General features: G+C 38.2%; 1 pseudogene across 1 annotated transcript in view; it reads left to right on the top strand.

The window, feature by feature from the left end:
- Positions 1-2,091: 2,091 nt before the first annotated feature.
- Positions 2,092-10,494, top strand: part of LOC308423681 (glyceraldehyde-3-phosphate dehydrogenase-like) — a 96,698-nt pseudogene continuing 88,295 nt past the window's right edge. Inside the window, exon 1 of the transcript XR_013975666.1 lies at positions 2,092-2,115. The product of XR_013975666.1 is annotated as a glyceraldehyde-3-phosphate dehydrogenase-like (transcript). The remainder of the gene's footprint in view (positions 2,116-10,494) is intronic.

The following is a 10,494-nucleotide window of genomic DNA, read 5'->3' as shown; positions in this document are numbered from 1 at the left end:
TTGTCAATGAGAAATGGCACAGGGGTTTTGGTTACTATACAGCTCTGTTTGTGAAGATAACATATTTTCCCCAACCCTTAGGATTGTGTCTAGCTTTTTATACCTATACCTCATTAGTGGCTCAAGTTACTTACTGTGGAAAATCGTCATTTTGAGTTAGATTCGGTGATATGTCTGCCAAGCAATATTTGGAGCCTACTGATGCTGATGTGACTTTTGTACCATTCATTATTTGTCTCCTGAAATATAGGTGGATGAGGTTCTGGCTTTCTATATAGCATGGGATGTGCCTATAGCTGCTGCTCATGGCTTGTGGTTGAATGCTCCTGCGAAAAGATTTAATGAGAACTCTTGATCTAGAGTTGCCCTCTTGTACAACTAGAAAGATTCAGAACCCTCATCCTCACATTAGAGTTATTAGAAATTAAATTAAGCATTTTTCTTTTTCTTGGGAATCAACTTCCACTCAGTATTAGTGTCCTTCTGAACCTAAGGTTTGAATGAAAGCAGCACACGGAACAGAGTGTGTTGGGATGCTGTAATCTCAACACCAGAAGAGCTGAAGCACAAGGATCACAAGTTCAAGACCAATTTAAGCTACAGAATGAGATCCTGACTCTTCACCAACTAACTAGCCCACCAAGAAACTATACTTGCTTGTACTGAACAAATCTTTCATCTTTAAGAGGCGAGATTTTCTATGGCTGGTGCTTTACCTTGGCAAAGGACATGCCTAGGTTAATGCCTCCTGAAGAGGCAGGGTGTACATTGTTTGTAACTAAACAGGCCATGGTGTCAATGTGGAAAATTGTAATTCATTCCACTCATGAGGTGGTTGTATTTCAGTGTGTTTTATTGTAAGGACCCTGGGGTCACCTCATAGTAGGAGGAAGTGATGAGGAAGCCAGCAAGTAGCAAAGAATGTGTGAGAGATGTGTGAAGGTTTATGTCTGGACTGAACACTGCTCAAAAACAAAATGAAACACTCATTGAAAAAATAGCTCAGAGGCAATTATAGGCATAGCATTCTAGTGCTGCTAAGTGGGAGAGTGTTTGTGGTGACAGCAGATGCATGACTCAAAGGACTTCTTAGATATCCCCATCCTGTTGTTCCTCTCTCCTCATTTCCATTCATTTTAGCTGGAAATCGCCAAGCAGTTATGATAAAGCAGCAATGTGCTACAGTTCATGTAGTGTTCCTGGTGGTGGGTGTATTGCTGCTTAGTTCTGGATTATTTTATTTAATTAGCATTTTATGAATGGTTTTCACTGATTTTCATTAGGGTGGAGGCAAAGGTATATATATTTGTGTGTGTGTGTGTGTGTGTGTGTGTGTGTGTGTGTGTGTGTGTATAAGCACTCATGGAAAAATCTCCAGACAACGTGATCTACATAAAACAATAGTTAAAACTTTCAAGTCATGAAAGTTGCTTTTTCTGTTTTTTAAAAAAAACCACATATACTCCACAAAGTCTATTTGCCTTGAATGAAAATTTAAAACACACAAAATATAGGAAATAATGATAACTACTCTTTCTCTCCAGATATATAATTACACTTAACAGATTCTATCTTTAAAACTTTCTCCCTTGGAGTTATTTTAGAAGATGAGAACTTTAAAATATATAATATGTGAAAGAATTGGCATTTCAGTAAAAATAATTTTTAAAATATGCTTCTTCAGTTTTATTATCCACTAAAAGCAGTGTGATTTTGGAAAAATTGCTGCTAGTTAATTTATTCATTAGATTCATATCATGATTGGGGTTCCTGGTGAAGTAAGAGGCGCTAGCTGAGGTTTCTCTGGGAGGTGGTTGCTTTACAGAGCTGAGCTCCAGAGAGTCTACCTGTCGACCCACTTTTGAGACTCCTTTGCGAGGTTTAATGCAGCATGGTGCGATAGATCTTTCTAATAACACCACTTCATACAGGACCATCGAGCATGAAACTGAAAATTTCATTTTCCCAAGACCAATAAAGCAGGCTTGATATGACCTTCTCTGCCTTCCTACAGGTCTGAGAGATGGTCCATAACACAACTACCTACATGGTGACAGATTTACCTGAAAAGTCAGTGAGTTCACCCATCTGGGAAAAATGAATGCCGAACATATAGTGAGTATGTCTGGAGAATTTCCTTCACAGAAGGTATTACCTACATAATTGTCTGTTGGCAATAAGAACTCCCAGGATTGGGATGTGTTTCAGTGCTATAAGGTTTTCTTAGCATATACAAGGCCCGTAGTTTGAACTTCAACACTAGAAAAAAAAATGCCACCAAATACCCAGAAGTAATTATATTAAAATTCCTCCCTTCATAAATATTCCTGGTCTTAATATTGAGGAAAAATTTTTGTCAACTTACCATTTGTGTTGAAAATGTTGGGGATGTGTATTGACTGTTGTTGGTGGATAAGGAAGGAAGAAGAAATGTGTGACACAGAGATTTACTTCTGGCTGAATATGAGATTATTTAAGTGCATGTTTGGGGATAATTTGGAGGATAGATGTATTGTTAAGTTTTTACAACGTAAATGCTAAAAGACAAGACTATAGTAATGATAACTAGGGCATGAAAATGAAAACCTTGAGAAGATGTGTGTGTGTATGAGAGAGAGAGAGAGAGAGAGAGAGAGAGAGAGAGAGAGAGAGAGAGAGAGAGAGAGAGACAGAGAGAGAGAGACAGAGAGAGAGAGACAGAGAGAGAGAGGGAGACAGAGAGACAGAGAGAGACAGAGAGAGACAGAGAGAGAGAGAGAAAGAGAGAGAGAGAGAGAGAGAGAGAGAGAGAGAGAGAGAGAGAGAGAGAGAGAGAGAGAGAGTTATAATATGTAGCCTAGGGTGGAGATGACCTCACCATCCTCCTGTGTCAGTTCCTCAGTGTTTGGATTATAAGTAATGTTACAGTGTCTGGCTGGTCAGACATCTTTGTTGCAATGAATATGCAGTAGATGCTACAGTTACACTCACACATGGTTGTTAGACTTACCAAATGAAGAGAAACACTGTTGAGTTACATTTAAGAAAAGTAGCATTCAACTCCTATACCCATCCCCACTTCCTTCTCAGTGTTGATAACTGATCTGGCAATATCCTATCCATGCCTCTGTGATCATAGATGCCATTACACTGAGGTAAAAACATCCTATCTTTTATCTCCTGTGTACTTTGACATATTTGGCTTAATCAAACACTCAGATAATGTTTGTAAATGAGTGAAATATTGAAAGTGCATCTTTGTTTCAAAGAATAGCAGTGTGTAAAGCTGGGTGCATGTGATGCTTAAGGTCAAGACTATAACAATAGGTAGGACCAAAGTAGAAGGCCCTGAAGATGAGCCTGGGGCTCAGAGTGACAAGATAAGGTCTATGTTGTAGGAAGACTGTTTCTAATGTAAACGGGGAGCTATGAAGAGGTAAGCCTAGAGGTAGCTGCAATATGAAATAGAAAAAGCAACTTGGTGATATACATGTTTAATATTTGTGTCAGTGAGTGAGTGTCATGGGTAGTCATATCTCATGATTACAGTTAACAGGAGTTCAGGTAAGGTCAGCTGTAGATCTCTCTTCATGGCTCCTCAACCTGGGATCCATGCTACACATTACTGACACTATCGTCCTAAGAAAATTAAGGTGCTGCCATAGGTCCTTAGAAAGAGGAAGCTGAGGTGGGAGTTATTACTAAGCAACTGTGTTATGGCAGTTAGGGGCTCAATGAAGCCAGCTGGTGCTCTCTCAACATACAAACTCTGCATTGAAGAGTCATCATTGTATACATGTATGAAACTGATGAAAGATATTGTTATGTATAATTAATAAAAACAAAAGAGAAGGTGCCCAGAGGTCATGGCTAGCTCCTAGACTCTAAAACTTCAACATGCTCTTGCTATCTAACTTTTTGCAACCCAAAAGAAAAAGGGATCCACACAGTTTGTTGGTGACTAAAATCCCTCTAAATAATTAAAGGCTTTGTGATTTATTTTTAAAGATTTTATTTCTTAATTTATTTCTCTGTGCATGCATCTTTATATGAGTGCGTGTGTCTTTGTATGTATATGTATGTTAATGAAAATGAAATCACAACATACCCAAATTTATGGGACACAAAAAAGCAGTGCTAAAAGGAAAACTCCTTATAGCTCTAAGTACCTCCAAAAAGAAACTAGGAGTGCATACACTAACAGCTTGACAGAACACTGAAAGCTCTAGAACAAAAGGAAGCAAATAGGCATAGATGGCAGGAAATAATCAATCTCAGGGCTGAAATCAATCAAACAAAAAGAACTATACAAAGAATCTGCAAAAACAAGGGCTGGTTCTTTGAGAAAATCAACAAAATAGATAAACCATTAGCCAGAGTAACCAGAGGGCACAGAGACAGAAATTTATCAAACCTTCAAAAAGACCTAATACCAATACTTTCCAAACTATTCCACAAAATAGAAACAGAAGGAACACTACCCAACTTGTTCTATGAAGCCACAATTATGCTGATACCAAAACCTTACAAAGACCCAAGAAAAAAATAGAACTTTAGACCAATTTCTCTTATGAATATTGATGCAAAAATACTCAATAAATTCTGGCAAACTGAATCCAAAAAAAAAAAAAATCAAAAAGATTATCTCTTATGATCAAGTAGGGTTCATCCTAGGGATGCAGGGATGCTTAAATATATGAGAATACATCAATATAATCCACCTCATAAACAAACTCAGAGAAATGAAACACATAATCATTTTGATAGATGCTGAAAAAGCATTTGACAGAGTTCAACACCCCTTCATGTTAAAAGTCTTGGAAAGATCAGGAATTCAAGGCCCATATCTAGACCTAGTAAAGGCAATGTACAGCAAACTAGTAGTCAATATCAAACCAAATGAAGAGAAACTTGAAGCATTCCCACTAAAATCAGGGACTAAACAAGGCTGCCTACTCTCTCCCTATTTATCCAACATAGTTCTGGAAGTCCTAGCCAGAGCAATTAGACAACAAAAGGAAGTCAAAGAGATACTAATTGGGAAGGAAGAAGTAAAAATATCACTATTTGTATATGATATGATACTATGCTTAAGTGACCACAAAATTCTAACAGACAACTTATAAACCTGATAACCAACTTCAGCAAAGTGGCTGAATATAAAATTAACTCAAATAAGTACCCTTCCTCTAGTCAAATCATAAACAAGCTGAGAAAGAAATTAGGGAAATGACACCCTTTACAATAGTCACAAATAACATGAAATATCTTAGTGTGACTCTAATGAAGAAAGTATAATATCTGTATGACAAAAACTTCAAATTGCTTAAAAAAATTGAAGATCTCAGAAGATGGAACGGTCTCCCATACTCATCAATTAATATAGTAAAAATGGCCATTTTGCCTAAAGCAATCTATAGATTCAATGTAATACCTATCAAAATTCCAACTCAAATTTTCATAGAGTTACAAAGAGCAATTATCAAATTCATTTGGAATAACAAAAAACCCAGGACAGCAAAAACTATTTTCAACAATAAAAGAACTTTTAGGGGAAATCACCATCCCTAACAATAGTAATTAAAGAGCAATAGTAATTAAAAACTACATGGTATTGGTACAGATATAGACAGTAGATAAATGGAACAGAATTGAAGGCCTAGAAATGAACCCACACATCTATGGTCACTTGATCTTTGAAAAAGAAGCTAAAATCATCCAGTGGGTAAAAGGCAACATTTTCAACACATGGTGCTGGCTCAACAGATGGCCGTTACATATAAGAATGCAAATTGATCCATTCTTACCACCCTGTACAAAGCTCAAGTTCAAGTGGACCAAGGACTTCCACATAAAACCCAATACACTAAAACAAATAGAAGAGAAAGTGGACAAGAGCCTTGAATTGGGTTCAGGTGAAAATTTTCTGCACAGAAGACCAATGGCATATGCTCTAAGATTAAGAATGGACAAATGGAATCTGACAAAATTTCAAAACTTCTGTAAGGCAAAGGATGCCGTCAATAGAACAAAATGTCAAACAACAGATTGGAAGAAGATGTTTACCAATCCTACACCCGATAGAGTGCTAATATCTAAAACATACAAAGAACTCAAGAAGTCAAACTCCAGAGAACCACATAGTCCTGTTAAACAATGGCTAACTGGCCTTTGGTGGATTAACGAAGAAACTGAGCACCTCTACTTCCAGGTGAGGTATACTTTGTGCCCAGCCACTGGGCAGACACTGTTGATTTCATCTATAGATGAATACTGTCAAAAAAGAGACACTTTATGCAGAATAGTCAACTGATAATCTTTGCTGAGCCAAAATGATCAGTCCTTCAAGATTTCTGCCTTTTAAAGTCTGTCAGGGATCCTGGGCTAGGAGACTTACTCTCACAAACTGCTAACAGGGTACTTCTAGTGGACATTTGTTTCTATAACCTCTCTCAGCTCTGGAAACCGTAACAGGTTTGCCATGTTTTAGATATTTATCCATTGTCAGATTTCTGATGGAGTTGAAGACTAATTTAGTTTTATAGCCTATCCAAGACAATTAACTTTGAGAAAATATAGTCATTTAGAATATTTTCAAGTGGTAATAGTTGTACACAGGCTACATTTAATGGTGAAGTTTTTTTTTTTTTTAAAGTAAGTAGAAAAGGTGATTTGTGGATTGATGTTCAGGTGATACATGATTGGAGAGTGGAGAGATAGGTAGAGAAAAGGTAGGAAAATGGAAGAGAGCAGAAATTCCGGGAGAGAAGCAAGATGGAGCTGGAGAAGGGTGATCTGTATCCAGGTGGACTTAGTTGGTGTTAGGTAGATATGAATAATTTTTAAGGGTTTCTATAGGTCTATTTATCTCATATAGAAGGGCAGCTTGTATCTTTATCCATGGGTTATAATATCTTATTCTATAGAGGGTTTGTGGATTGAGAATTTAATATATAAACCTACATGAAACCCCCCCCCCCAAAAACCAAAAACAAACAAACAAACAAACAAAAAAAACCCCAAGTTAAACAGAGAATTCTCAACTGAGGAATATCAAATGGCCAGGCAGCACCTAAGGAAATGTTCAACATCCTTAGTCATCAGTAAAATGGAAATCAAAACAACCCTGAGATTCTACCTCATACAAGTCAGAATGGTTATGTTTACAAACTTAGGTGACAGCAGATGCTGGCTAGGATGTGGAGAAAGGAGAACACTCCTCATTGCTGGTGAGATTAAAAGCTGGTACAACCACTCTGGAAACCAGTCTGAAGGTTTCTCAGAAAATTGGACATAGCTATACCACTCCTGGGCATATACCCAAAAAGATGCTCCAACATATAACAAGGATACTTGCTCCACCATGTTCATAGCAGCCTGATTTATAATAGCCAGAAGCTGGAAAGAATCCAGATGTCCTTCAACAGAGGAATCGATAAAGAAAATTACACAATGGAATACTACTCAGCTATTAAAAACAATGACCTCATGAAATTCGCAGGCAAATGGATGGAACTAGAAAATATCCCAAGTGAGGTAACTCAGTCACAAAGGAACACAGATGGTATGTACTCCCTGATAAGATATATTAGGAAATGAACTTAGAATACCCAGAATACAACTGCAACTCAGGGACCATGTAAAGCTCAAGAGGAGGGAAGATCAAAGAATGGATTCTTCAGTTCCACTTAGAAGGGGGAATAAAATAATCAAGGGAAGTAGAGGTGCTAGGGACTTGGGAGGACTTGAGGACGGGGAGAGGAAAAAGAGGGGTAGAATCAAGCATGGGAGGTAATGGAGGAAATATACAGAGGGTCAGGAAGTTGAACAGAGATATGTAGCGATGGGGGATGGAATTGGCAACCAGAAAGTCCTAGATACCAGGAAAGCAAGAGCCTCCCAGGGCGCCAAGGGGATGACACTAGCTAAAATAACCCACAAAGAGGAGGGAGAACCTATGGAGTCCATATCTAGAGGTTAGGCATGTCCACAACCCACCCATGTTCACGACTTTAACCCAGAATTTCTTGTGTCTAAAGGAAATACAGGGACAAAGATTGGAGCAGAGACTGAAGGAGAGACCATCCAGAGACCACCCCACCTGGCGATCCATCCCACATGCAGACACCAAACCCAGATACTATTGCTAAAGCCAAGAAGTACATGCTGACAGGAGTCTGATACAGCTGTGTCCTGGAGGTTGTGCCAGATCCTGACCAATACAGATGCAGATGCCGGAAGCCAACTATTGGACTAATCACAGGCACCTCAATGGAGGAGTTGGGAAGAAGGACCGAAGGAGCTGAAGGTTCCTTATCTGGCATCAGTGGGAGGGGAGGCCCTTGGCCCTGTGAAGACTCGATTTCCCAGTGTGGAGGAATGCTAGGGTGGTGAGGCTGGGAGTATGTGGATGAGTGGGAAGCACCCTCATAGAAGCAGGGTAAGGGAGATATGAAAGGGGGTTTGCAGAGGAGAAACTGCGAAAAAGGATGACATTCGAAATGTACAAAAATAATATCCAATTTAAAATTAAAAGAAAAGAGGCACTGGGCGATTCTGCCCTGCAGAGGAAAATCAACTAAACATGGGCAAAGGAAGATCCTAAGAAAGCCGAGAGGCAAAATGTCCTCATATGCATTCTTTGTGCAAACCTGCTGGAAAGAACACAAGAAGAAGCGCCGGGATGCTTCTGTCAACTTCTCAGAGTTCTCCAAAAAGTGCTCAGAGAGGTGGAAGACCATGTCTGCTAAAGAAAAGGGGAAATCTGAAGATGGCAAATGGCTGACAAGGCTCGTTATGAAAGAGAAATTAAAACATACATCCCCCCCAAAGGGGAGACCAAAAAGAAGTTCAAGAACCCCAATGCACCCAAGAGGCCTCCTTCGGCCTTCTTCTTGTTCTGTTCTGAGTACCGCCCAAAAATCAAAGGTAAGCATCCTGGCGTATCCATTGGTGATGTCGCAAAGAAACTAGGGGAGATGTGGAACAACACTGCCACCGATGACAAGCAGCCCTGTGAGAAGAAGGCTGCCAAGCTGAAGGAGAAGTACAAAAAGAATATTGCTGCGTACAGAGCTAAAGGAAAACCTGATGCAGCGTAAAGGGGGGTGGTCAAGGCTGAAAAGAGCAAGAAAAAGAAGGAAGAGGAAGAGGATGAAGAGGATGAGGAAGAAGAGGAAGATGAAGATGATGATGATGAATAAGTTGGTTCTAGTGCAGTTTTTTTCTTGTCTATAAAGCATTTAACTCCCCTGTACACAACTCACTCCTTTTAAAGAAAAATATTGAAATGTAAGGCTGTATAAGATTTGTTTTTAAACTGTACAGTGCCTTTCTTTTGCATAGTTAACACACTACCGAATGTGTCTTTAGATAGCCCTGTCCTGGTGGTATTTTCAATAGCCACTAACCTTCCCTGGTACAGTCTGGGGGTTGTAAATTGGCATGGAAATTTAAAGCAGGCTCTTGTTGGTGCACAGCACAAATTAGTTATATATGGAGACAGAAGTTTGGTTGTTTTATTCTTTCTTTCTTTCTTTCTTTCTTTCTTTTTCTTTTCTTTTTTCTTTTGGTTTTATTTTATTTTATTTTATTTTCATCTTCAGTTGTCTCTGATGCAGCTTATATGAGGATAATTGTTGTTTCATTAACTGAATACCACTCTGTAATTGCAAAAAAAAATGTGGTTATTTTGTTTAGATTCTGAATGCTTCTAAGTAAATACAATTTTTTTTTTATTAAAAAAATTAAAAGAAAAAAAGAAAATCCTGACATCTATCCAAAGGGCTAGCAAACTAGAAACTATAGGCACAGTCCAACCTGATTTTAAATATAGAAGCACATTGTAATGCAGCATGCTTCTTCTAGAGTTTGCCTATGGCTGTGTTCCCATCCTAACAGCACAGCTGAGCAGCAGTGACAGAAACTGGAGACTCTGCAAAGCCCCAGAATTACTCTGTGTTCCAAAGTAAGAGCAGAAGTTCACTAAGTAAAGATAGAAGAAAAGCATTTTTACACTGAGGATCCAGGAGAAGTTCACAGGAAGGGAGAAGAGCAGTAAACTTTAGGGGTATCATGTTTGGGAGGATTTGGTAAACTGTTTGAAAGAATACCTTTATTCTCTTTGTTTCCCATCTAGAACACTTTTGTCAATTAGTTTTAAAAGTCTTAAAATTTTTAAATTTCTTATTTATTTTTATATATATTATTTGAAATTATAGTATAATTATGTTATTTCTCTCTACAACCTCTAACATATATCTTCCATCTTGTTTTCAAATTCATGGCCTGTTTTTTTAAAATTTTGTGTGTATGTGTGTGTGTGTGTGTGTGTGTGTGTGTGTGTCTGTGTGTGCAACAATTAAACTAACATATTTGCAACTAAATATATTTAATATATTAAATAAATAAGCAAGTTATACACACAGCCACACACTTTTATGTGTGTGCAACATGCTCAGTTTTTATAATGTTACTTGTATGTATCTGATTTTAGAGTATTAGATAACCAACTAG

Source organism: Micromys minutus (genome assembly GCF_963924665.1).
Source record: "Micromys minutus genome assembly, chromosome: 8".
NCBI classification, from domain to species: Eukaryota; Metazoa; Chordata; class Mammalia; order Rodentia; family Muridae; genus Micromys; species Micromys minutus.
Note: the sequence above shows the minus strand (reverse complement) of the source record. Positions and strands in the feature narration are given on the sequence as shown.